Source organism: Oncorhynchus kisutch, unplaced genomic scaffold (assembly GCF_002021735.2).
Source record: "Oncorhynchus kisutch isolate 150728-3 unplaced genomic scaffold, Okis_V2 scaffold1278, whole genome shotgun sequence".
Classification (NCBI taxonomy): domain Eukaryota; kingdom Metazoa; phylum Chordata; class Actinopteri; order Salmoniformes; family Salmonidae; genus Oncorhynchus; species Oncorhynchus kisutch.
The window spans coordinates 17,433-41,433 of NW_022263223.1; the positions used below are offsets into that span (position 1 = coordinate 17,433).

General features: G+C 41.1%; 37 non-coding genes across 37 annotated transcripts; 16 read left to right on the plus strand and 21 right to left on the minus strand.

Moving 5' to 3' along the window:
* Positions 1–89: 89 nt before the first annotated feature.
* trnas-uga (transfer RNA serine (anticodon UGA)) lies at positions 90–171 on the minus strand. Its single transcript has one exon. It is a non-coding gene; the product is annotated as a tRNA-Ser (tRNA).
* A 219-nt stretch (positions 172–390) lies between these two features.
* On the minus strand, positions 391–472 carry trnas-cga (transfer RNA serine (anticodon CGA)). The gene has a single exon. It is a non-coding gene; the product is annotated as a tRNA-Ser (tRNA).
* A 1,135-nt stretch (positions 473–1,607) lies between these two features.
* trnas-aga (transfer RNA serine (anticodon AGA)) lies at positions 1,608–1,690 on the minus strand. The gene has a single exon. It is a non-coding gene; the product is annotated as a tRNA-Ser (tRNA).
* Positions 1,691–1,910: 220 nt separating this feature from the next.
* On the minus strand, positions 1,911–1,992 carry trnas-uga (transfer RNA serine (anticodon UGA)). The gene has a single exon. It is a non-coding gene; the product is annotated as a tRNA-Ser (tRNA).
* A 221-nt stretch (positions 1,993–2,213) lies between these two features.
* Positions 2,214–2,295, minus strand: trnas-uga (transfer RNA serine (anticodon UGA)). The gene has a single exon. It is a non-coding gene; the product is annotated as a tRNA-Ser (tRNA).
* A 221-nt stretch (positions 2,296–2,516) lies between these two features.
* On the minus strand, positions 2,517–2,599 carry trnas-aga (transfer RNA serine (anticodon AGA)). Its single transcript has one exon. It is a non-coding gene; the product is annotated as a tRNA-Ser (tRNA).
* A 220-nt stretch (positions 2,600–2,819) lies between these two features.
* On the minus strand, positions 2,820–2,901 carry trnas-uga (transfer RNA serine (anticodon UGA)). The gene has a single exon. It is a non-coding gene; the product is annotated as a tRNA-Ser (tRNA).
* A 221-nt stretch (positions 2,902–3,122) lies between these two features.
* On the minus strand, positions 3,123–3,204 carry trnas-cga (transfer RNA serine (anticodon CGA)). The gene has a single exon. It is a non-coding gene; the product is annotated as a tRNA-Ser (tRNA).
* Positions 3,205–4,340: 1,136 nt separating this feature from the next.
* On the minus strand, positions 4,341–4,423 carry trnas-aga (transfer RNA serine (anticodon AGA)). Its single transcript has one exon. It is a non-coding gene; the product is annotated as a tRNA-Ser (tRNA).
* A 220-nt stretch (positions 4,424–4,643) lies between these two features.
* trnas-uga (transfer RNA serine (anticodon UGA)) lies at positions 4,644–4,725 on the minus strand. Its single transcript has one exon. It is a non-coding gene; the product is annotated as a tRNA-Ser (tRNA).
* Positions 4,726–4,945: 220 nt separating this feature from the next.
* Positions 4,946–5,027, minus strand: trnas-cga (transfer RNA serine (anticodon CGA)). Its single transcript has one exon. It is a non-coding gene; the product is annotated as a tRNA-Ser (tRNA).
* Positions 5,028–6,162: 1,135 nt separating this feature from the next.
* trnas-aga (transfer RNA serine (anticodon AGA)) lies at positions 6,163–6,245 on the minus strand. Its single transcript has one exon. It is a non-coding gene; the product is annotated as a tRNA-Ser (tRNA).
* A 220-nt stretch (positions 6,246–6,465) lies between these two features.
* On the minus strand, positions 6,466–6,547 carry trnas-uga (transfer RNA serine (anticodon UGA)). The gene has a single exon. It is a non-coding gene; the product is annotated as a tRNA-Ser (tRNA).
* Positions 6,548–6,768: 221 nt separating this feature from the next.
* trnas-uga (transfer RNA serine (anticodon UGA)) lies at positions 6,769–6,850 on the minus strand. The gene has a single exon. It is a non-coding gene; the product is annotated as a tRNA-Ser (tRNA).
* A 1,136-nt stretch (positions 6,851–7,986) lies between these two features.
* On the minus strand, positions 7,987–8,068 carry trnas-uga (transfer RNA serine (anticodon UGA)). The gene has a single exon. It is a non-coding gene; the product is annotated as a tRNA-Ser (tRNA).
* Positions 8,069–8,289: 221 nt separating this feature from the next.
* trnas-cga (transfer RNA serine (anticodon CGA)) lies at positions 8,290–8,371 on the minus strand. The gene has a single exon. It is a non-coding gene; the product is annotated as a tRNA-Ser (tRNA).
* Positions 8,372–9,507: 1,136 nt separating this feature from the next.
* trnas-uga (transfer RNA serine (anticodon UGA)) lies at positions 9,508–9,589 on the minus strand. The gene has a single exon. It is a non-coding gene; the product is annotated as a tRNA-Ser (tRNA).
* Positions 9,590–9,809: 220 nt separating this feature from the next.
* Positions 9,810–9,891, minus strand: trnas-cga (transfer RNA serine (anticodon CGA)). The gene has a single exon. It is a non-coding gene; the product is annotated as a tRNA-Ser (tRNA).
* Positions 9,892–11,025: 1,134 nt separating this feature from the next.
* Positions 11,026–11,108, minus strand: trnas-aga (transfer RNA serine (anticodon AGA)). The gene has a single exon. It is a non-coding gene; the product is annotated as a tRNA-Ser (tRNA).
* Positions 11,109–11,327: 219 nt separating this feature from the next.
* On the minus strand, positions 11,328–11,409 carry trnas-uga (transfer RNA serine (anticodon UGA)). Its single transcript has one exon. It is a non-coding gene; the product is annotated as a tRNA-Ser (tRNA).
* A 218-nt stretch (positions 11,410–11,627) lies between these two features.
* On the minus strand, positions 11,628–11,709 carry trnas-cga (transfer RNA serine (anticodon CGA)). The gene has a single exon. It is a non-coding gene; the product is annotated as a tRNA-Ser (tRNA).
* A 638-nt stretch (positions 11,710–12,347) lies between these two features.
* trnas-uga (transfer RNA serine (anticodon UGA)) lies at positions 12,348–12,429 on the plus strand. Its single transcript has one exon. It is a non-coding gene; the product is annotated as a tRNA-Ser (tRNA).
* Positions 12,430–12,649: 220 nt separating this feature from the next.
* On the plus strand, positions 12,650–12,731 carry trnas-uga (transfer RNA serine (anticodon UGA)). Its single transcript has one exon. It is a non-coding gene; the product is annotated as a tRNA-Ser (tRNA).
* A 1,430-nt stretch (positions 12,732–14,161) lies between these two features.
* Positions 14,162–14,243, plus strand: trnas-cga (transfer RNA serine (anticodon CGA)). Its single transcript has one exon. It is a non-coding gene; the product is annotated as a tRNA-Ser (tRNA).
* A 219-nt stretch (positions 14,244–14,462) lies between these two features.
* On the plus strand, positions 14,463–14,544 carry trnas-uga (transfer RNA serine (anticodon UGA)). Its single transcript has one exon. It is a non-coding gene; the product is annotated as a tRNA-Ser (tRNA).
* Positions 14,545–15,873: 1,329 nt separating this feature from the next.
* On the plus strand, positions 15,874–15,955 carry trnas-cga (transfer RNA serine (anticodon CGA)). The gene has a single exon. It is a non-coding gene; the product is annotated as a tRNA-Ser (tRNA).
* A 221-nt stretch (positions 15,956–16,176) lies between these two features.
* On the plus strand, positions 16,177–16,258 carry trnas-uga (transfer RNA serine (anticodon UGA)). Its single transcript has one exon. It is a non-coding gene; the product is annotated as a tRNA-Ser (tRNA).
* Positions 16,259–16,478: 220 nt separating this feature from the next.
* trnas-aga (transfer RNA serine (anticodon AGA)) lies at positions 16,479–16,562 on the plus strand. Its single transcript has one exon. It is a non-coding gene; the product is annotated as a tRNA-Ser (tRNA).
* A 1,135-nt stretch (positions 16,563–17,697) lies between these two features.
* trnas-cga (transfer RNA serine (anticodon CGA)) lies at positions 17,698–17,779 on the plus strand. The gene has a single exon. It is a non-coding gene; the product is annotated as a tRNA-Ser (tRNA).
* A 221-nt stretch (positions 17,780–18,000) lies between these two features.
* Positions 18,001–18,082, plus strand: trnas-uga (transfer RNA serine (anticodon UGA)). Its single transcript has one exon. It is a non-coding gene; the product is annotated as a tRNA-Ser (tRNA).
* Positions 18,083–18,302: 220 nt separating this feature from the next.
* trnaf-aaa (transfer RNA phenylalanine (anticodon AAA)) lies at positions 18,303–18,385 on the plus strand. The gene has a single exon. It is a non-coding gene; the product is annotated as a tRNA-Phe (tRNA).
* Positions 18,386–19,521: 1,136 nt separating this feature from the next.
* trnas-cga (transfer RNA serine (anticodon CGA)) lies at positions 19,522–19,603 on the plus strand. The gene has a single exon. It is a non-coding gene; the product is annotated as a tRNA-Ser (tRNA).
* A 221-nt stretch (positions 19,604–19,824) lies between these two features.
* Positions 19,825–19,906, plus strand: trnas-uga (transfer RNA serine (anticodon UGA)). The gene has a single exon. It is a non-coding gene; the product is annotated as a tRNA-Ser (tRNA).
* Positions 19,907–21,042: 1,136 nt separating this feature from the next.
* trnas-cga (transfer RNA serine (anticodon CGA)) lies at positions 21,043–21,124 on the plus strand. The gene has a single exon. It is a non-coding gene; the product is annotated as a tRNA-Ser (tRNA).
* A 221-nt stretch (positions 21,125–21,345) lies between these two features.
* On the plus strand, positions 21,346–21,427 carry trnas-uga (transfer RNA serine (anticodon UGA)). Its single transcript has one exon. It is a non-coding gene; the product is annotated as a tRNA-Ser (tRNA).
* A 1,136-nt stretch (positions 21,428–22,563) lies between these two features.
* trnas-cga (transfer RNA serine (anticodon CGA)) lies at positions 22,564–22,645 on the plus strand. The gene has a single exon. It is a non-coding gene; the product is annotated as a tRNA-Ser (tRNA).
* Positions 22,646–23,168: 523 nt separating this feature from the next.
* Positions 23,169–23,251, plus strand: trnas-aga (transfer RNA serine (anticodon AGA)). The gene has a single exon. It is a non-coding gene; the product is annotated as a tRNA-Ser (tRNA).
* The last annotated feature ends 750 nt before the right edge of the window (positions 23,252–24,001 follow it).

The window sequence follows — 24,001 nt, forward strand, 5'->3', positions numbered from 1 at the left end:
GAGTCAATGGACAAGTCCATGCATTAAGCACACATTATCCATATCAAGTCTCCAATGACATGTTGCAAATAAAAACTGGTTTGTCAAAGCGCTGTGAGCAGGGTTCGAACCTGCGCGGGGAGACCCCATTGGATTTCAAGTCCAACGCCTTAACCACTCGGCCATCACAGCTTGCTACGTTAAGAAACAAATCCTTAACCAGTCGGCAATCTGATTCTGTAGATTTTACTTCGGTAAAGACTAGACTTTCTACTGAAGAGCCTATTTGAAATGTTTGTCAAGGAAAAAATATTCTGAGCACTTGAATCAAAGGACAAGTCCATGTATTAAGCACGTTATCCATATCATGTCACCTAGGATATGTTAAAAAGGAAAACTGGTTTGCCGTAGCGCTGTGAGCAGGGTTCGAAGCTGCGCGGGGAGACCCCATTGGATTTCGAGTCCAACGCCTTAACCTCTCGGCCATCACAGCTTCTCCTGTTATTTACAGACCCTTAACCAGTCCGCTATCTCGTTCTGTCCATTTTACCTCTAAAGTGAGCAGATTATTGCTATTGAAGAGCCTACTTGAAACGTTTGTCATGGAAGATCAATTCTGAGCACTTGAATCAAAGGACATGTCCAAGCATTATCCATATCAAGTCCCCAATGACATGTTACAAATAAAGACTGGATTGTCAAAGCGCTGCTCGCAGGGTTGAAACCTACACTGGTCAACCCCAATGGATTTTGAGTCCAAAAATGTAACCATTCTGCAATCACAGCTTTCTGAGTTACCTCACACAAGGACAAAAGTATCCAAATTCAACTGCCTAGTTGATTTTTTTTCCAAGCAAAGTAAAAAAAAAAAAAGCAATTTTCTAAGCACTTCAATCGTTGGACGAGCACATAAAGTAAGGACAATTTAAATTCAAAGGAGATAGACCCAATTGTTAAAGGTCTACTTTATCATCACCCAGTAAGCAGAGTTGAACACTGTACAGGGAGAATACATTGGACTTCAATTACAATGCTTAAACCACTTAGCCATAAAAGCAGTAGGAATCTAAGGAAATTGATGAGGAGAAAGCAGAAGTGGGCTATATGCTTCAAGCAAGTTAAGAACATGGGTGGGGAGACCACATTGAAATTCAGGTCCAACGTCTAAAGAACTCGGCCATTGCAGCTGTTGGAATGCAAGTAAAGGGATTGGGACTTGGAAACAGACATCATTGGTGAAAAATGGTCAACTTGATGGCACAACATTTTGATCTTATTGCGCCAAGTAACCTCGGTCCTTTCCAAAGCTGTGAATGTTGGAAGTTTAATGTGCAAGTCAAAAAACTATGTGCAGAGAATGTACAAGTGGACTATTCACTGAGAATAAGATTTAAAAAGGAGCAGAGAGACCCAATGGGGTTTCAAGTCTGAGGACATACCCACATGGCTCTCAGAAAATCCATAATAAATCTAATACAAACAACAGTACTGAAGAAACTATTTGAACTGTTTGCCAATGGAGATATACTCTGAGCACCTGAATCAAAGGACAAGTCCATGCATTAAGCACACATTATCCATATCAAGTCTCCAATGACATGTTGCAAATAATGACTGGTTTGTCAAAGCGCTGTGAGCAGGGTTCGAACCTGCGCGGGGAGATCCCATTGGATTTCTAGTCCAACGCAATTTACCACTCGGCAATCGCAGCTCGCTATGTTAAGAAACAGTCCTTACCCAGTCGGGCTATCTGATTCTGTACATTTTACTTCTGTAAAGACTAGACCTTCTACTGAAGAGCCTGTTTGAACTGTTTGTCAAGGAGTTTTATTCTGACCACCTGAGTCAATGGACAAGTCCATGCATTAAGCACACATTATCCATATCAAGTCTCCAATGACATGTTGCAAATAAAAACTGGTTTGTCAAAGCGCTGTGAGCAGGGTTCGAACCTGCGCGGGGAGACCCCATTGGATTTCAAGTCCAACGCCTTAACCACTCGGCCATCACAGCCTGCTACATTAAAAAACAAATCCTTAACCAGTCGGCTATCTGATTCTGTAGATTTTACTTCGGTAAAGACTAGACTTTCTACTGAAGAGCCTATTTGAAATGTTTGTCAAGGAAAAAATATTCTGAGCACTTGAATCAAAGGACAAGTCCATGTATTAAGCACACATTATCCATATCATGTCACCTAGGATATGTTAAAAAGGAAAACTGGTTTGCCGTAGCGCTGTGAGCAGGGTTGGAACCTGCGCGGGGAGACCCCATTGGATTTCAAGTCCAACGCCTTAACCTCTCGGCCATCACAGCCTGCTACATTAAAAAACAAATCCTTAACCAGTCGGCTATCTGATTCTGTAGATTTTACTTCGGTAAAGACTAGACTTTCTACTGAAGAGCCTATTTGAAATGTTTGTCAAGGAAAAAATATTCTGAGCACTTGAATCAAAGGACAAGTCCATGCATTAAGCACACATTATCCATATCAAGTCTCCAATGACATGTTGCAAATAAAGACTGGTTTGTCAAAGCGCTGTGAGCAGGGTTCGAACCTGCGCGGGGAGATCCCATTGGATTTCTAGTCCAACGCAATTTACCACTCGGCAATCGCAGCTCGCTATGTTAAGAAACAGTCCTTACCCAGTCGGGCTATCTGATTCTGTACATTTTACTTCTGTAAAGACTAGACCTTCTACTGAAGAGCCTGTTTGAACTGTTTGTCAAGGAGTTTTATTCTGACCACCTGAGTCAATGGACAAGTCCATGCATTAAGCACACATTATCCATATCAAGTCTCCAATGACATGTTGCAAATAAAAACTGGTTTGTCAAAGCGCTGTGAGCAGGGTTCGAACCTGCGCGGGGAGACCACATTGGATTTCAAGTCCAACGCCTTAACCACTCGGCCATCACAGCCTGCTACATTAAAAAACAAATCCTTAACCAGTCGGCTATCTGATTCTGTAGATTTTACTTCGGTAAAGACTAGACTTTCTACTGAAGAGCCTATTTGAAATGTTTGTCAAGGAAAAAATATTCTGAGCACTTGAATCAAAGGACAAGTCCATGTATTAAGCACACATTATCCATATCATGTCACCTAGGATATGTTAAAAAGGAAAACTGGTTTGCCGTAGCGCTGTGAGCAGGGTTCGAACCTGCGCGGGGAGACCCCATTGGATTTCGAGTCCAACGCCTTAACCTCTCGGACATCACAGCTTCTCCTGTTATTTACAGACCCTTAACCAGTCCGCTATCTCGTTCTGTCCATTTTACCTCTAAAGTGAGCAGATTATTGCTATTGAAGAGCCTACTTGAAACGTTTGTCATGGAAGATCAATTCTGAGCACTTGAATCAAAGGACATGTCCAAGCATTATCCATATCAAGTCCCCAATGACATGTTACAAATAAAGACTGGATTGTCAAAGCGCTGCTCGCAGGGTTGAAACCTGCACTGGTCAACCCCAATGGATTTTGAGACCAAAAATGTAACCATTCTGCAATCACAGCTTTCTGAGTTACCTCACACAAGGAAAAAAGTATCCAAATTCAACTGCCTAGTTGAATTTTTTTTCAAGCAAAGTAAAAAAAAAAAAAAGCAATTTTCTAAGAACTTCAATCGTTGGACGAGCACATAAAGTAAGGACAATTTAAATTCAAAGGAGATAGACCCAATTGTTAAAGGTCTACTTTATCATCACCCAGTAAGCAGAGTTGAACACTGTACAGGGAGAATACATTGGACTTCAATTACAATGCTTAAACCACTTAGCCATAAAAGCAGTAGGAATCTAAGGAAATTGATGAGGAGAAAGCAGAAGTGGGCTATATGCTTCAAGCAAGTTAAGAACATGGGTGGGGAGACCACATTGAAATTCAGGTCCAACGTCTAAAGAACTCGGCCATTGCAGCTGTTGGAATGCAAGTAAAGGGATTGGGACTTGGAAACAGACATCATTGGTGAAAAATGGTAAACTTGATGGCACAACATTTTGATCTTATTGCGCCAAGTAACCTCGGTCCTTTCCAAAGCTGTGAATGTTGGAAGTTTAATGTGCAAGTCAAAAAACTATGTGCAGAGAATGTACAAGTGGACTATTCACTGAGAATAAGATTTAAAAAGGAGCAGAGAGACCCAATGGGGTTTCAAGTCTGAGGACATACCCACATGGCTCTCAGAAAATCCATAATAAATCTAATACAAACAACAGTACTGAAGAAACTATTTGAACTGTTTGCCAATGGAGATATACTCTGAGCACCTGAATCAAAGGACAAGTCCATGCATTAAGCACACATTATCCATATCAAGTCTCCAATGACATGTTGCAAATAAAGACTGGTTTGTCAAAGCGCTGTGAGCAGGGTTCGAACCTGCGCGGGGAGATCCCATTGGATTTCTAGTCCAACGCAATTTACCACTCGGCAATCGCAGCTCGCTATGTTAAGAAACAGTCCTTACCCAGTCGGGCTATCTGATTCTGTACATTTTACTTCTGTAAAGACTAGACCTTCTACTGAAGAGCCTGTTTGAACTGTTTGTCAAGGAGTTTTATTCTGACCACCTGAGTCAATGGACAAGTCCATGCATTAAGCACACATTATCCATATCAAGTCTCCAATGACATGTTGCAAATAAAAACTGGTTTGTCAAAGCGCTGTGAGCAGGGTTCGAACCTGCGCGGGGAGACCCCATTGGATTTCAAGTCCAACGCCTTAACCACTCGGCCATCACAGCCTGCTACATTAAAAACAAATCCTTAACCAGTCGGCTATCTGATTCTGTAGATTTTACTTCGGTAAAGACTAGACTTTCTACTGAAGAGCCTATTTGAAATGTTTGTCAAGGAAAAAATATTCTGAGCACTTGAATCAAAGGACAAGTCCATGTATTAAGCACACATTATCCATATCATGTCACCTAGGATATGTTAAAAAGGAAAACTGGTTTGCCGTAGCGCTGTGAGCAGGGTTCGAACATGCGCGGGGAGACCCCATTGGATTTCGAGTCCAACGCCTTAACCTCTCGGCCATCACAGCTTCTCCTGTTATTTACAGACCCTTAACCAGTCCGCTATCTCGTTCTGTCCATTTTACCTCTAAAGTGAGCAGATTATTGCTATTGAAGAGCCTACTTGAAACGTTTGTCATGGAAGATCAATTCTGAGCACTTGAATCAAAGGACATGTCCAAGCATTATCCATATCAAGTCCCCAATGACATGTTACAAATAAAGACTGGATTGTCAAAGCGCTGCTCGCAGGGTTGAAACCTGCACTGGTCAACCCCAATGGATTTTGAGTCCAAAAATGTAACCATTCTGCAATCACAGCTTTCTGAGTTACCTCACACAAGGACAAAAGTATCCAAATTCAACTGCCTAGTTGATTTTTTTTTCAAGCAAAGTAAAAAAAAAAAAAGCAATTTTCTAAGAACTTCAATCGTTGGATGAGCACATAAAGTAAGGACAATTTAAATTCAAAGGAGATAGACCCAATTGTTAAAGGTCTACTTTATCATCACCCAGTAAGCAGAGTTGAAAACTGTACAGGGAGAATACATTGGACTTCAATTACAATGCTTAAACCACTTAGCCATCAAAGCAGTAGGAATCTAAGGAAATTGATGAGGAGAAAGCAGAAGTGGGCTATATGCTTCAAGCAAGTTAAGAACATGGGTGGGGAGACCACATTGAAATTCAGGTCCAACGTCTAAAGAACTCGGCCATTGCAGCTGTTGGAATGCAAGTAAAGGGATTGGGACTTGGAAACAGACATCATTGGTGAAAAATGGTAAACTTGATGGCACAACATTTTGATCTTATTGCGCCAAGTAACCTCGGTCCTTTCCAAAGCTGTGAATGTTGGAAGTTTAATGTGCAAGTCAAAAAACTATGTGCAGAGAATGTACAAGTGGACTATTCACTGAGAATAAGATTTAAAAAGGAGCAGAGAGACCCAATGGGGTTTCAAGTCTGAGGACATACCCACATGGCTCTCAGAAAATCCATAATAAATCTAATACAAACAACAGTACTGAAGAAACTATTTGAACTGTTTGCCAATGGAGATATACTCTGAGCACCTGAATCAAAGGACAAGTCCATGCATTAAGCACACATTATCCATATCAAGTATCCAATGACATGTTGCAAATAAAGACTGGTTTGTCAAAGCGCTGTGAGCAGGGTTCGAACCTGCGCGGGGAGATCCCATTGGATTTCTAGTCCAACGCAATTTACCACTCGGCAATCGCAGCTCGCTATGTTAAGAAACAGTCCTTACCCAGTCGGGCTATCTGATTCTGTACATTTTACTTCTGTAAAGACTAGACCTTCTACTGAAGAGCCTGTTTGAACTGTTTGTCAAGGAGTTTTATTCTGACCACCTGAGTCAATGGACAAGTCCATGCATTAAGCACACATTATCCATATCAAGTCTCCAATGACATGTTGCAAATAAAAACTGGTTTGTCAAAGCGCTGTGAGCAGGGTTCGAACCTGCGCGGGGAGACCCCATTGGATTTCAAGTCCAACGCCTTAACCACTCGGCCATCACAGCCTGCTACATTAAAAAACAAATCCTTAACCAGTCGGCTATCTGATTCTGTAGATTTTACTTCGGTAAAGACTAGACTTTCTACTGAAGAGCCTATTTGAAATGTTTGTCAAGGAAAAAATATTCTGAGCACTTGAATCAAAGGACAAGTCCATGTATTAAGCACACATTATCCATATCATGTCACCTAGGATATGTTAAAAAGGAAAACTGGTTTGCCGTAGCGCTGTGAGCAGGGTTCGAACCTGCGCGGGGAGACCCCATTGGATTTCAAGTCCAACGCCTTAACCTCTCGGCCATCACAGCTTCTCCTGTTATTTACAGACCCTTAACCAGTCCGCTATCTCGTTCTGTCCATTTTACCTCTAAAGTGAGCAGATTATTGCTATTGAAGAGCCTACTTGAAACGTTTGTCATGGAAGATCAATTCTGAGCACTTGAATCAAAGGACATGTCCAAGCATTATCCATATCAAGTCCCCAATGACATGTTACAAATAAAGACTGGATTGTCAAAGCGCTGCTCGCAGGGTTGAAACCTGCACTGGTCAACCCCAATGGATTTTGAGTCCAAAAATGTAACCATTCTGCAATCACAGCTTTCTGAGTTACCTCACACAAGGACAAAAGTATCCAAATTCAACTGCCTAGTTGAATTTTTTTTCAAGCAAAGTAAAAAAAAAAAAAAGCAATTTTCTAAGAACTTCAATCGTTGGACGAGCACATAAAGTAAGGACAATTTAAATTCAAAGGAGATAGACCCAATTGTTAAAGGTCTACTTTATCATCACCCAGTAAGCAGAGTTGAACACTGTACAGGGAGAATACATTGGACTTCAATTACAATGCTTAAACCACTTAGCCATAAAAGCAGTAGGAATTTAAGGAAATTGATGAGGAGAAAGCAGAAGTGGGCTATATGCTTCAAGCAAGTTAAGAACATGGGTGGGGAGACCACATTGAAATTCAGGTCCAACGTCTAAAGAACTCGGCCATTGCAGCTGTTGGAATGCAAGTAAAGGGATTGGGACTTGGAAACAGACATCATTGGTGAAAAATGGTAAACTTGATGGCACAACATTTTGATCTTATTGCGCCAAGTAACCTCGGTCCTTTCCAAAGCTGTGAATGTTGGAAGTTTAATGTGCAAGTCAAAAAACTATGTGCAGAGAATGTACAAGTGGACTATTCACTGAGAATAAGATTTAAAAAGGAGCAGAGAGACCCAATGGGGTTTCAAGTCTGAGGACATACCCACATGGCTCTCAGAAAATCCATAATAAATCTAATACAAACAACAGTACTGAAGAAACTATTTGAACTGTTTGCCAATGGAGATATACTCTGAGCACCTGAATCAAAGGACAAGTCCATGCATTAAGCACACATTATCCATATCAAGTCTCCAATGACATGTTGCAAATAAAGACTGGTTTGTCAAAGCGCTGTGAGCAGGGTTCGAACCTGCGCGGGGAGACCCCATTGGATTTCAAGTCCAACGCCTTAACCACTCGGCCATCACAGCCTGCTACATTAAAAAACAAATCCTTAACCAGTCGGCTATCTGATTCTGTAGATTTTACTTCGGTAAAGACTAGACTTTCTACTGAAGAGCCTATTTGAAATGTTTGTCAAGGAAAAAATATTCTGAGCACTTGAATCAAAGGACAAGTCCATGTATTAAGCACACATTATCCATATCATGTCACCTAGGATATGTTAAAAAGGAAAACTGGTTTGCCGTAGCGCTGTGAGCAGGGTTCGAACCTGCGCGGGGAGACCCCATTGGATTTCGAGTCCAACGCCTTAACCTCTCGGCCATCACAGCTTCTCCTGTTATTTACAGACCCTTAACCAGTCCGCTATCTCGTTCTGTCCATTTTACCTCTAAAGTGAGCAGATTATTGCTATTGAAGAGCCTACTTGAAACGTTTGTCATGGAAGATCAATTCTGAGCACTTGAATCAAAGGACATGTCCAAGCATTATCCATATCAAGTCCCCAATGACATGTTACAAATAAAGACTGGATTGTCAAAGCGCTGCTCGCAGGGTTGAAACCTGCACTGGTCAACCCCAATGGATTTTGAGTCCAAAAATGTAACCATTCTGCAATCACAGCTTTCTGAGTTACCTCACACAAGGACAAAAGTATCCAAATTCAACTGCCTAGTTGAATTTTTTTTCAAGCAAAGTAAAAAAAAAAAAAGCTATTTTCTAAGAACTTCAATCGTTGGACGAGCACATAAAGTAAGGACAATTTAAATTCAAAGGAGATAGACCCAATTGTTAAAGGTCTACTTTATCATCACCCAGTAAGCAGAGTTGAACACTGTACAGGGAGAATACATTGGACTTCAATTACAATGCTTAAACCACTTAGCCATAAAAGCAGTAGGAATCTAAGGAAATTGATGAGGAGAAAGCAGAAGTGGGCTATATGCTTCAAGCAAGTTAAGAACATGGGTGGGGAGACCACATTGAAATTCAGGTCCAACGTCTAAAGAACTCGGCCATTTCAGCTGTTGGAATGCAAGTAAAGGGATTGGGACTTGGAAACAGACATCATTGGTGAAAAATTGTAAACTTGATGGCACAACATTTTGATCTTATTGCGCCAAGTAACCTCGGTCCTTTCCAAAGCTGTGAATGTTGGAAGTTTAATGTGCATGTCAAAAACTATGTGCCGAGAATGTACAAGTGGACTATTCACTGAGAATAAGATTTAAAAAGGAGCAGAGAAGACCCAATGGGGTTTCAAGTCCTGAGGACATACCCACATGGCTCTCAGAAAATCCATAATAAATCTAATACAAACAACAGTACTGAAGAAACTATTTGAACTGTTTGCCAATGGAGATATACTCTGAGCACCTGAATCAAAGGACAAGTCCATGCATTAAGCACACATTATCCATATCAAGTCTCCAATGACATGTTGCAAATAAAAACTGGTTTGTCAAAGCGCTGTGAGCAGGGTTCGAACCTGCGCGGGGAGACCCCATTGGATTTCAAGTCCAACGCCTTAACCACTCGCCCATCACAGCCTGCTACATTAAAAAACAAATCCTTAACCAGTCGGCTATCTGATTCTGTAGATTTTACTTCGGTAAAGACTAGACTTTCTACTGAAGAGCCTATTTGAAATGTTTGTCAAGGAAAAAATATTCTGAGCACTTGAATCAAAGGACAAGTCCATGTATTAAGCACACATTATCCATATCATGTCACCTAGGATATGTTAAAAGGAAAACTGGTTTGCCGTAGCGCTGTGAGCAGGGTTCGAACCTGCGCGGGGAGACCCCATTGGATTTCGAGTCCAACGCCTTAACCTCTCGGCCATCACAGCTTCTCCTGTTATTTACAGACCCTTAACCAGTCCGCTATCTCGTTCTGTCCATTTTACCTCTAAAGTGAGCAGATTATTGCTATTGAAGAGCCTACTTGAAACGTTTGTCATGGAAGATCAATTCTGAGCACTTGAATCAAAGGACATGTCCAAGCATTATCCATATCAAGTCCCCAATGACATGTTACAAATAAAGACTGGATTGTCAAAGCGCTGCTCGCAGGGTTGCAAACCTGCACTGGTCAACCCCAATGGATTTTGAGTCCAAAAATGTAACCATTCTGCAATCACAGCTTTCTGAGTTACCTCACACAAGGACAAAAGTATCCAAATTCAACTGCCTAGTTGATTTTTTTTTCAAGCAAAGTAAAAAAAAAAAAAGCAATTTTCTAAGCACTTCAATCGTTGGACGAGCACATAAAGTAAGGACAATTTAAATTCAAAGGAGATAGACCCAATTGTTAAAGGTCTACTTTATCATCACCCAGTAAGCAGAGTTGAACACTGTACAGGGAGAATACATTGGACTTCAATTACAATGCTTAAACCACTTAGCCATAAAAGCAGTAGGAATCTAAGGAAATTGATGAGGAGAAAGCAGAAGTGGGCTATATGCTTCAAGCAAGTTAAGAACATGGGTGGGGAGACCACATTGAAATTCAGGTCCAACGTCTAAAGAACTCGGCCATTGCAGCTGTTGGAATGCAAGTAAAGGGATTGGGACTTGGAAACAGACATCATTGGTGAAAAATGGTAAACTTGATGGCACAACATTTTGATCTTATTGCGCCAAGTAACCTCGGTCCTTTCCAAAGCTGTGAATGTTGGAAGTTTAATGTGCAAGTCAAAAAACTATGTGCAGAGAATGTACAAGTGGACTATTCACTGAGAATAAGATTTAAAAAGGAGCAGAGAGACCCAATGGGGTTTCAAGTCTGAGGACATACCCACATGGCTCTCAGAAATCCATAATAAATCTATACAAACAACAGTACTGAAGAAACTATTTGAACTGTTTGCCAATGGAGATATACTCTGAGCACCTGAATCAAAGGACAAGTCCATGCATTAAGCACACATTATCCATATCAAGTCTCCAATGACATGTTGCAAATAAAGACTGGTTTGTCAAAGCGCTGTGAGCAGGGTTCGAACCTGCGCGGGGAGATCCCATTGGATTTCTAGTCCAACGCAATTTACCACTCGGCAATCGCAGCTCGCTATGTTAAGAAACAGTCCTTACCCAGTCGGGCTATCTGATTCTGTACATTTTACTTCTGTAAAGACTAGACTTCTACTGAAGAGCCTGTTTGAACTGTTTGTCAAGGAGTTTTATTCTGACCACCTGAGTCAATGGACAAGTCCATGCATTAAGCACACATTATCCATATCAAGTCTCCAATGACATGTTGCAAATAAAAACTGGTTTGTCAAAGCGCTGTGAGCAGGGTTCGAACCTGCGCGGGGAGACCCCATTGGATTTCAAGTCCAACGCCTTAACCACTCGGCCATCACAGCTGCTACGTTAAGAAACAAATCCTTAACCAGTCGGCTATCTGATTCTGTAGATTTTTACTTTCGGTAAAGACTAGACTTTCTACTGAAGAGCCTATTTGAAATGTTTGTCAAGGAAAAAATATTCTGAGCACTTGAATCAAGGACAAGTCCATGTATTAAGCACATTATCCATATCATGTCACCTAGGATATGTTAAAAGGAAAACTGGTTTGCCGTAGCGCTGTGAGCAGGGTTCGAAGCTGCGCGGGGAGACCCCATTGGATTTCGAGTCCAACGCCTTAACCTCTCGGCCATCACAGCTTCTCCTGTTATTTACAGACCCTTAACCAGTCCGCTATCTCGTTCTGTCCATTTTACTCTAAAGTGAGCAGATTATTGCTATTGAAGAGCCTACTTGAAACGTTGTCATGGAAGATCAATTCTGAGCACTTGAATCAAAGGACATGTCCAAGCATTATCCATATCAAGTCCCCAATGACATGTTACAAATAAAGACTGGATTGTCAAAGCGCTGCTCGCAGGGTTCAAACCTGCACTGGTCAACCCCAATGGATTTTGAGTCCAAAAATGTAACCATTCTGCAATCACAGCTTTCTGAGTTACCTCACACAAGGACAAAAGTATCCAAATTCAACTGCCCTAGTTGATTTTTTTTTCCAAGCAAAGTAAAACAAAAAAAAGCAATTTTCTAAGCACTTCAATCGTTGGACGAGCACATAAAGTAGGACAATTTTAAATTAAAGGAGATAGACCGCAATTGTTAAGGTCTAACTTATCACACCAGGTAGCAGAGTTGAAAACTGTACAGGGAGAACATTGGACTTCAATTTACAATGCTTAAAAGACTTAGCCATTCAAAGCAGTATGGAATCTAAGGAAATTGATGAGGAGAATGGACAGAACGAGATAGCGGACTGGTTAAGGTTCTGTTAGTAACAGCTGCGATGGCCGAGAGGTTAAGGTGTAGGACTTGAAATCCAATGGGTTCTCCCTGCGCATGTTCGAACCCTGCTCACAGCGCTATGGCAAACCAGTTTTCCTTTTTAACATATCCTAGGTGACATGATATGAATAATGTGCTTAATACAAGGACTTGTCCTTTGATTCAAGTGCTCAGAATATTTTTTTCCTTGACAAACATTTCAAATAGGCTCTTCAGTAGAAAGTCTAGTCTTTAACCGAATTAAAATCTACAGAATCAGATAGCCGACTGGTTAAGGATTGTTTTTTTAATGTAGCAGCTGTGATGGCCGAGTGGTTAAGGCGTTGGACTTGAAATACAATGGGGTCTCCCCCGCGCAGGTTCGAACCTGCTCACAGCGCTTGACAAACCAGTTTTTATTTGCAACATGTCATTGGAGACTTGAATGGATAATGTGTGCCTTAATGCATGGATCTGTCCATTGACTCAGGTGGTCAGAATAAAACTCCTTGACAACAGTTCAACAGGCTCTTCAGTAGAAGGTCTAGTCTTTACAGAAGTAAAATGTACAGAATCAGATAGCCCGACTGGGTAAGGACTGTTTCTTACATAGCGAGCTGCGATTGCCGAGTGGTAAATTGCGTTGACTAAAATCCAATGGGATCTCCCCGCGCAGGTTCGAACCCTGCTCACAGCGCTTTGACAAACCAGTCTTATTTGCAACATGTCATTGAGACTTGATATGGATAATGTGTGCTTAATGCATGGACTTGTCCTTTGATTCAGGTGCTCAGAGTATATCTCCATTGGCAAACAGTTCAAATAGTTTCTTCAGTACTGTTGTTTGTATTAGATTTATTATGGAATTTCTGAGAGCCATGTGGGTATGTCCTCAGACTTGAAACCCCATTGGGTCTCTCTGCTCCTTTTTAAATCTTATTCTCAGTGAATAGTCCACTTGTACATTCTCTGCACATAGTTTTTTGACTTGCACATTAAACTTCCAACATTCACAGCTTTGGAAAGGACCGAGGTTACTTGGCGCAATAAGATCAAAATGTTGTGCCATCAAGTTTACCATTTTTCACCAATGATGTCTGTTTCCAAGTCCCAATCCCTTTACTTGCATTCCAACAGCTGCAATGGCCGAGTTCTTTAGACGTTGGACCTGAATTTCAATGTGGTCTCCCCACCCATGTTCTTAACTTGCTTGAAGCATATAGCCCACTTCTGCTTTCTCCTCATCAATTTCCTTAGATTCCTACTGCTTTGATGGCTAAGTGGTTTAAGCATTGTAATTGAAGTCCAATGTATTCTCCCTGTACAGTGTTCAACTCTGCTTACTGGGTGATGATAAAGTAGACCTTTAACAATTGGGTCTATCTCCTTTGAATTTAAATTGTCCTTACTTTATGTGCTCGTCCAACGATTGAAGTGCTTAGAAAATTGCTTTTTTTTTTTTTACTTTGCTTGAAAAAAAAATCAACTAGGCAGTTGAATTTGGATACTTTTGTCCTTGTGTGAGGTAACTCAGAAAGCTGTGATTGCAGAATGGTTACATTTTTGGACTCAAAATCCATTGGGGTTGACCAGTGCAGGTTTGAACCCTGCGAGCAGCGCTTTGACAATCCAGTCTTTATTTGTAACATGTCATTGGGGACTTGATATGGATAATGCTTGGACATGTCCTTTGATTCAAGTGCTCAGAATTGATCTTCCATGACAAACGTTTCAAGTAGGCTCTTCAATAGCAATAATCTGCTCACTTTAGAGGTAAAATGGACAGAACGAGATAGCGGACTGGTTAAGGGTCTGTAAATAACAGGAGAAGCTGTGATGGCCGAGAGGTTAAGGCGTTGGACTCGAAATCCAATGGGGTCTCCCCGCGCAGGTTCGAACCCTGCTCACAGCGCTACGGCAAACCAGTTTTCCTTTTTAACATATCCTAGGTGACATGATATGGATAATGTGCTTAATACATGGACTTGTCCTTTGATTCAAGTGCTCAGAATATTTTTTCCTTGACAAACATTCAAATAGGCTCTTCAGTAGAAAGTCTAGTCTTTACCGAAGTAAAATCTACAGAATCAGATAGCCGACTGGTTAAGGATTTGTTTTTTAACTGTAGCAGGCTGTGATGGCCGAGTGGTTAAGGCGTTGGACTTGAAATCCAATGGGGTCTCCCCGCGCAGGTTCGAACCCTGCTCACAGCGCTTTGACAAACCAGTTTTTATTTGCAACATGTCATTGGAGACTTGATATGGATAATGTGTGCTTAATGCATGGACTTGTCCATTGACTCAGGTGGTCAGAATAAAACTCCTTGACAAACAGTTCAAACAGGCTCTTCAGTAGAAGGTCTAGTCTTTACAGAAGTAAAATGTACAGAATCAGATAGCCCGACTGGGTAAGGACTGTTTCTTAACATAGCGAGCTGCGATTGCCGAGTGGTAATTGCGTTGGACTAGAAATCCAATGGGATCTCCCCGCGCAGGTTCGCTCAGAGTATATCTCCATTGGCAAACAGTTCAAATAGTTTCTTCAGTACTGTTGTTTGTATTAGATTTATTATGGAATTTTCTGAGAGCCATGTGGGTATGTCCTCAGACTTGAAACCCCATTGGGTCTCTCTGCTCCTTTTTAAATCTTATTCTCAGTGAATAGTCCACTTGTACATTCTCTGCACATAGTTTTTTGACTTGCACATTAAACTTCCAACATTCACAGCTTTGGAAAGGACCGAGGTTACTTGGCGCAATAAGATCAAAATGTTGTGCCATCAAGTTTACCATTTTTCACCAATGATGTCTGTTTCCAAGTCCCAATCCCTTTACTTGCATTCCAACAGCTGCAATGGCCGAGTTCTTTAGACGTTGGACCTGAATTTCAATGTGGTCTCCCCACCCATGTTCTTAACTTGCTTGAAGCATATAGCCCACTTCTGCTTTCTCCTCATCAATTTCCTTAGATTCCTACTGCTTTTATGGCTAAGTGGTTTAAGCATTGTAATTGAAGTCCAATGTATTCTCCCTGTACAGTGTTCAACTCTGCTTACTGGGTGATGATAAAGTAGACCTTTAACAATTGGGTCTATCTCCTTTGAATTTAAATTGTCCTTACTTTATGTGCTCGTCCAACGATTGAAGTGCTTAGAAAATTGCTTTTTTTTTTTTTTACTTTGCTTGAAAAAAAATTCAACTAGGCAGTTGAATTTGGATACTTTTGTCCTTGTGTGAGGTAACTCAGAAAGCTGTGATTGCAGAATGGTTACATTTTTGGACTCAAAATCCATTGGGGTTGACCAGTGCAGGTTTCAACCCTGCGAGCAGCGCTTTGACAATCCAGTCTTTATTTGTAACATGTCATTGGGGACTTGATATGGATAATGCTTGGACATGTCCTTTGATTCAAGTGCTCAGAATTGATCTTCCATGACAAACGTTTCAAGTAGGCTCTTCAATAGCAATAATCTGCTCACTTTAGAGGTAAAATGGACAGAACGAGATAGCGGACTGGTTAAGGGTCTGTAAATAACAGGAGAAGCTGTGATGGCCGAGAGGTTAAGGCGTTGGACTCGAAATCCAATGGGGTCTCCCCGCGCAGGTTCGAATCCTGCTCACAGCGCTACGGCAAACCAGTTTTCCTTTTTAACATATCCTAGGTGACATGATATGGATAATGTGTGCTTAATACATGGACTTGTCCTTTGATTCAAGTGCTCAGAATATTTTTTCCTTGACAAACATTTCAAATAGGCTCTTCAGTAGAAAGTCTAGTCTTTACCGAAGTAAAATCTACAGAGTCAGATAGCCGACTGGTTAAGGATTTGTTTTTTAATGTAGCAGGCTGTGATGGCCGAGTGGTTAAGGCGTTGGACTTGAAATCCAATGGGGTCTCCCCGCGCAGGTTCGAACCCTGCTCACAGCGCTTTGACAAACCAGTTTTTATTTGCAACATGTCATTGGAGACTTGATATGGATAATGTGTGCTTAATGCATGGACTTGTCCATTGACTCAGGTGGTCAGAATAAAACTCCTTGACAAACAGTTCAAACAGGCTCTTCAGTAGAAGGTCTAGTCTTTACAGAAGTAAAATGTACAGAATCAGATAGCCCGACTGGGTAAGGACTGTTTCTTAACATAGCGAGCTGCGATTGCCGAGTGGTAAATTGCGTTGGACTAGAAATCCAATGGGATCTCCCCCGCGCAGGTTCGAACCCTGCTCACAGCGCTTTGACAAACCAGTCATTATTTGCAACATGTCATTGGAGACTTGATATGGATAATGTGTGCTTAATGCATGGACTTGTCCTTTGATTCAGGTGCTCAGAGTATATCTCCATTGGCAAACAGTTCAAATAGTTTCTTCAGTACTGTTGTTTGTATTAGATTTATTATGGATTTTCTGAGAGCCATGTGGGTATGTCCTCAGACTTGAAACCCCATTGGGTCTCTCTGCTCCTTTTTAAATCTTATTCTCAGTGAATAGTCCACTTGTACATTCTCTGCACATAGTTTTTTGACTTGCACATTAAACTTCCAACATTCACAGCTTTGGAAAGGACCGAGGTTACTTGGCGCAATAAGATCAAAATGTTGTGCCATCAAGTTTACCATTTTTCACCAATGATGTCTGTTTCCAAGTCCCAATCCCTTTACTTGCATTCCAACAGCTGCAATGGCCGAGTTCTTTAGACGTTGGACCTGAATTTCAATGTGGTCTCCCCACCCATGTTCTTAACTTGCTTGAAGCATATAGCCCACTTCTGCTTTCTCCTCATCAATTTCCTTAGATTCCTACTGCTTTTATGGCTAAGTGGTTTAAGCATTGTAATTGAAGTCCAATGTATTCTCCCTGTACAGTGTTCAACTCTGCTTACTGGGTGATGATAAAGTAGACCTTTAACAATTGGGTCTATCTCCTTTGAATTTAAATTGTCCTTACTTTATGTGCTCGTCCAACGATTGAAGTTCTTAGAAAATTGCTTTTTTTTTTTTTACTTTGCTTGAAAAAAAAATCAACTAGGCAGTTGAATTTGGATACTTTTGTCCTTGTGTGAGGTAACTCAGAAAGCTGTGATTGCAGAATGGTTACATTTTTGGACTCAAAATCCATTGGGGTTGACCAGTGCAGGTTTCAACCCTGCGAGCAGCGCTTTGACAATCCAGTCTTTATTTGTAACATGTCATTGGGGACTTGATATGGATAATGCTTGGACATGTCCTTTGATTCAAGTGCTCAGAATTGATCTTCCATGACAAACGTTTCAAGTAGGCTCTTCAATAGCAATAATCTGCTCACTTTAGAGGTAAAATGGACAGAACGAGATAGCGTACTGGTTAAGGGTCTGTAAATAACAGGATAAGCTGTGATGGCCGAGAGGTTAAGGCGTTGGACTCGAAATCCAATGGGGTCTCCCCGCGCAGGTTTGAACCCTGCTCACAGCGCTACGGCAAACCAGTTTTCCTTTTCAACATATCCTAGGTGACATGATATGGATAATGTGTGCTTAATACATGGACTTGTCCTTTGATTCAAGTGCTCAGAATATTTTTTCCTTGACAAACATTTCAAATAGGCTCTTCAGTAGAAAGTCTAGTCTTTACCGAAGTAAAATCTACAGAATCAGATAGCCGACTGGTTAAGGATTTGTTTTTTAATGTAGCAGGCTGTGATGCCCGAGTGGTTAAGGCGTTGGACTTGAAATCCAATGGGGTCTCCCCGCGCAGGTTCGAACCCTGCTCACAGCGCTTTGACAAACCAGTTTTTATTTGCAACATGTCATTGGAGACTTGATATGGATAATGTGTGCTTAATGCATGGACTTGTCCATTGACTCAGGTGGTCAGAATAAAACTCCTTGACAAACAGTTCAAACAGGCTCTTCAGTAGAAGGTCTAGTCTTTACTGAAGTAAAATGTACAGAATCAGATAGCCCGACTGGGTAAGGACTGTTTCTTAACATAGCGAGCTGCGATTGCCGAGTGGTAAATTGCGTTGGACTAAAAATCCAATGGGATCTCCCCGCGCAGGTTCGAACCCTGCTCACAGCGCTTTGACAAACCAGTCTTTATTTGCAACATGTCATTGGAGACTTGATATGGATAATGTGTGCTTAATGCATGGACTTGTCCTTTGATTCAGGTGCTCAGAGTATATCTCCATTGGCAAACAGTTCAAATAGTTTCTTCAGTACTGTTGTTTGTATTAGATTTATTATGGATTTTCTGAGAGCCATGTGGGTATGTCCTCAGACTTGAAACCCCATTGGGTCTCTCTGCTCCTTTTTAAATCTTATTCTCAGTGAATAGTCCACTTGTACATTCTCTGCACATAGTTTTTTGACTTGCACATTAAACTTCCAACATTCACAGCTTTGGAAAGGACCGAGGTTACTTGGCGCAATAAGATCAAAATGTTGTGCCATCAAGTTTACCATTTTTCACCAATGATGTCTGTTTCCAAGTCCCAATCCCTTTACTTGCATTCCAACAGCTGCAATGGCCGAGTTCTTTAGACGTTGGACCTGAATTTCAATGTGGTCTCCCCACCCATGTTCTTAACTTGCTTGAAGCATATAGCCCACTTCTGCTTTCTCCTCATCAATTTCCTTAGATTCCTACTGCTTTTATGGCTAAGTGGTTTAAGCATTGTAATTGAAGTCCAATGTATTCTCCCTGTACAGTGTTCAACTCTGCTTACTGGGTGATGATAAAGTAGACCTTTAACAATTGGGTCTATCTCCTTTGAATTTAAATTGTCCTTACTTTATGTGCTCGTCCAACGATTGAAGTTCTTAGAAAATTGCTTTTTTTTTTTTTTACTTTGCTTGAAAAAAAAATCAACTAGGCAGTTGAATTTGGATACTTTTGTCCTTGTGTGAGGTAACTCAGAAAGCTGTGATTGCAGAATGGTTACATTTTTGGACTCAAAATCCATTGGGGTTGACCAGTGCAGGTTTCAACCCTGCGAGCAGCGCTTTGACAATCCAGTCTTTATTTGTAACATGTCATTGGGGACTTGATATGGATAATGCTTGGACATGTCCTTTGATTCAAGTGCTCAGAATTGATCTTCCATGACAAACGTTTCAAGTAGGCTCTTCAATAGCAATAATCTGCTCACTTTAGAGGTAAAATGGACAGAACGAGATAGCGGACTGGTTAAGGGTCTGTAAATAACAGGATAAGCTCTGATGGCCGAGAGGTTAAGGCGTTGGACTCGAAATCCAATGGGGTCTCCCCGCGCAGGTTCGAACCCTGCTCACAGCGCTACGGCAAACCAGTTTTCCTTTTCAACATATCCTAGGTGACATGATATGGATAATGTGTGCTTAATACATGGACTTGTCCTTTGATTCAAGTGCTCAGAATATTTTTTCCTTGACAAACATTTCAAATAGGCTCTTCAGTAGAAAGTCTAGTCTTTACCGAAGTAAAATCTACAGAATCAGATAGCCGACTGGTTAAGGATTTGTTTTTTAATGTAGCAGGCTGTGATGGCCGAGTGGTTAAGGCGTTGGACTTGAAATCCAATGGGGTCTCCCCGCGCAGGTTCGAACCCTGCTCACAGCGCTTTGACAAACCAGTCTTTATTTGCAACATGTCATTGGAGACTTGATATGGATAATGTGTGCTTAATGCATGGACTTGTCCTTTGATTCAGGTGCTCAGAGTATATCTCCATTGGCAAACAGTTCAAATAGTTTCTTCAGTACTGTTGTTTGTATTAGATTTATTATGGATTTTCTGAGAGCCATGTGGGTATGTCCTCAGACTTGAAACCCCATTGGGTCTCTCTGCTCCTTTTTAAATCTTATTCTCAGTGAATAGTCCACTTGTACATTCTCTGCACATAGTTTTTTGACATGCACATTAAACTTCCAACATTCACAGCTTTGGAAAGGACCGAGGTTACTTGGCGCAATAAGATCAAAATGTTGTGCCATCAAGTTTACCATTTTTCACCAATGATGTCTGTTTCCAAGTCCCAATCCCTTTACTTGCATTCCAACAGCTGCAATGGCCGAGTTCTTTAGACGTTGGACCTGAATTTCAATGTGGTCTCCCCACCCATGTTCTTAACTTGCTTGAAGCATATAGCCCACTTCTGCTTTCTCCTCATCAATTTCCTTAGATTCCTACTGCTTTTATGGCTAAGTGGTTTACGCATTGTAATTGAAGTCCAATGTATTCTCCCTGTACAGTGTTCAACTCTGCTTACTGGGTGATGATAAAGTAGACCTTTAACAATTGGGTCTATCTCCTTTGAATTTAAATTGTCCTTACTTTATGTGCTCGTCCAACGATTGAAGTGCTTAGAAAATTGCTTTTTTTTTTTTTACTTTGCTTGAAAAAAAAAATCAACTAGGCAGTTGAATTTGGATACTTTTGTCCTTGTGTGAGGTAACTCAGAAAGCTGTGATTGCAGAATGGTTACATTTTTGGACTCAAAATCCATTGGGGTTGACCAGTGCAGGTTTCAACCCTGCGAGCAGCGCTTTGACAATCCAGTCTTTATTTGTAACATGTCATTGGGGACTTGATATGGATAATGCTTGGACATGTCCTTTGATTCAAGTGCTCAGAATTGATCTTCCATGACAAACGTTTCAAGTAGGCTCTTCAATAGCAATAATCTGCTCACTTTAGAGGTAAAATGGACAGAACGAGATAGCGGACTGGTTAAGGGTCTGTAAATAACAGGATAAGCTGTGATGGCCGAGAGGTTAAGGCGTTGGACTCGAAATCCAATGGGGTCTCCCCGCGCAGGTTCGAACCCTGCTCACAGCGCTACGGCAAACCAGTTTTCCTTTTCAACATATCCTAGGTGACATGATATGGATAATGTGTGCTTAATACATGGACTTGTCCTTTGATTCAAGTGCTCAGAATATTTTTTCCTTGACAAACATTTCAAATAGGCTCTTCAGTAGAAAGTCTAGTCTTTACCGAAGTAAAATCTACAGAATCAGATAGCCGACTGGTTAAGGATTTGTTTTTTAATGTAGCAGGCTGTGATGGCCGAGTGGTTAAGGCGTTGGACTTGAAATCCAATGGGGTCTCCCCGCGCAGGTTCGAACCCTGCTCACAGCGCTTTGACAAACCAGTCTTTATTTGCAACATGTCATTGGAGACTTGATATGGATAATGTGTGCTTAATGCATGGACTTGTCCTTTGATTCAGGTGCTCAGAGTATATCTCCATTGGCAAACAGTTCAAATAGTTTCTTCAGTACTGTTGTTTGTATTAGATTTATTATGGATTTTCTGAGAGCCATGTGGGTATGTCCTCAGACTTGAAACCCCATTGGGTCTCTCTGCTCCTTTTTAAATCTTATTCTCAGTGAATAGTCCACTTGTACATTCTCTGCACATAGTTTTTTGACATGCACATTAAACTTCCAACATTCACAGCTTTGGAAAGGACCGAGGTTACTTGGCGCAATAAGATCAAAATGTTGTGCCATCAAGTTTACCATTTTTCACCAATGATGTCTGTTTCCAAGTCCCAATCCCTTTACTTGCATTCCAACAGCTGCAATGGCCGAGTTCTTTAGACGTTGGACCTGAATTTCAATGTGGTCTCCCCACCCATGTTCTTAACTTGCTTGAAGCATATAGCCCACTTCTGCTTTCTCCTCATCAATTTCCTTAGATTCCTACTGCTTTTATGGCTAAGTGGTTTACGCATTGTAATTGAAGTCCAATGTATTCTCCCTGTACAGTGTTCAACTCTGCTTACTGGGTGATGATAAAGTAGACCTTTAACAATTGGGTCTATCTCCTTTGAATTTAAATTGTCCTTACTTTATGTGCTCGTCCAACGATTGAAGTGCTTAGAAAATTGCTTTTTTTTTTTTTTACTTTGCTTGGAAAAAAAATCAACTAGGCAGTTGAATTTGGATACTTTTGTCCTTGTGTGAGGTAACTCAGAAAGCTGTGATTGCAGAATGGTTACATTTTTGGACTCAAAATCCATTGGGGTTGACCAGTGCAGGTTTCAACCCTGCGAGCAGCGCTTTGACAATCCAGTCTTTATTTGTAACATGTCATTGAGGACTTGATATGGATAATGCTTGGACATGTCCTTTGATTCAAGTGCTCAGAATTGATCTTCCATGACAAACGTTTCAAGTAGGCTCTTCAATAGCAATAATCTGCTCACTTTAGAGGTAAAATGGACAGAACGAGATAGCGGACTGGTTAAGGGTCTGTAAATAACAGGAGAAGCTGTGATGGCCGAGAGGGTAAGGCGTTGGACTCGAAATCCAATGGGGTCTCCCCGCGCAGGTTCGAACCCTGCTCACAGCGCTTTGACAAACCAGTTTTTATTTGCAACATGTCATTGGAGACTTGATATGGATAATGTGTGCTTAATGCATGGACTTGTCCATTGACTCATGTGGTCAGAATAAAACTCCTTGACAAACAGTTCAAACAGGCTCTTCAGTAGAAGGTCTAGTCTTTACTGAAGTAAAATGTACAGAATCAGATAGCCCGACTGGGTAAGGACTGTTTCTTAACATAGCGAGCTGCGATTGCCGAGTGGTAAATTGCGTTGGACTAGAAATCCAATGGGATCTCCCCGCGCAGGTTCGAACCTTGCTCACAGCGCTTTGACAAACCAGTCTTTATTTGCAACATGTCATTGGAGACTTGATATGGATAATGTGTGCTTAATGCATGGACTTGTCCATTGACTCAGGTGGTCAGAATAAAACTCCTTGACAAACAGTTCAAACAGGCTCTCCAGTAGAAGGTCTAGTCTTTACAGAAGTAAAATGTACAGAATCAGATAGCCCGACTGGGTAAGGACTGTTTCTTAACATAGCGAGCTGCGATTGCAGAGTGGTAAATTGCGTTGGACTAGAAATCCAATGGGATCTCACCGCGCAGGTTCGAACCCTGCTCACAGCGCTTTGACAAACCAGTCTTTATTTGCAACATGTCATTGGAGACTTGATATGGATAATGTGTGCTTAATGCATGGACTTGTCCTTTGATTCAGGTGCTCAGAGTATATCTCCATTGGCAAACAGTTCAAATAGTTTCTTCAGTACTGTTGTTTGTATTAGATTTATTATGGATTTTCTGAGAGCCATGTGGGTATGTCCTCAGACTTGAAACCCCATTGGGTCTCTCTGCTCCTTTTTAAATCTTATTCTCAGTGAATAGTCCACTTGTACATTCTCTGCACATAGTTTTTTGACATGCACATTAAACTTCCAACATTCACAGCTTTGGAAAGGACCGAGGTTACTTGGCGCAATAAGATCAAAATGTTGTGCCATCAAGTTTACCATTTTTCACCAATGATGTCTGTTTCCAAGTCCCAATCCCTTTACTTGCATTCCAACAGCTGCAATGGCCGAGTTCTTTAGACGTTGGACCTGAATTTCAATGTGGTCTCCCCACCCATGTTCTTAACTTGCTTGAAGCATATAGCCCACTTCTGCTTTCTCCTCATCAATTTCCTTAGATTCCTACTGCTTTTATGGCTAAGTGGTTTACGCATTGTAATTGAAGTCCAATGTATTCTCCCTGTAAAGTGTTCAACTCTGCTTACTGGGTGATGATAAAGTAGACCTTTAACAATTGGGTCTATCTCCTTTGAATTTAAATTGTCCTTACTTTATGTGCTCGTCCAACGATTGAAGTGCTTAGAAA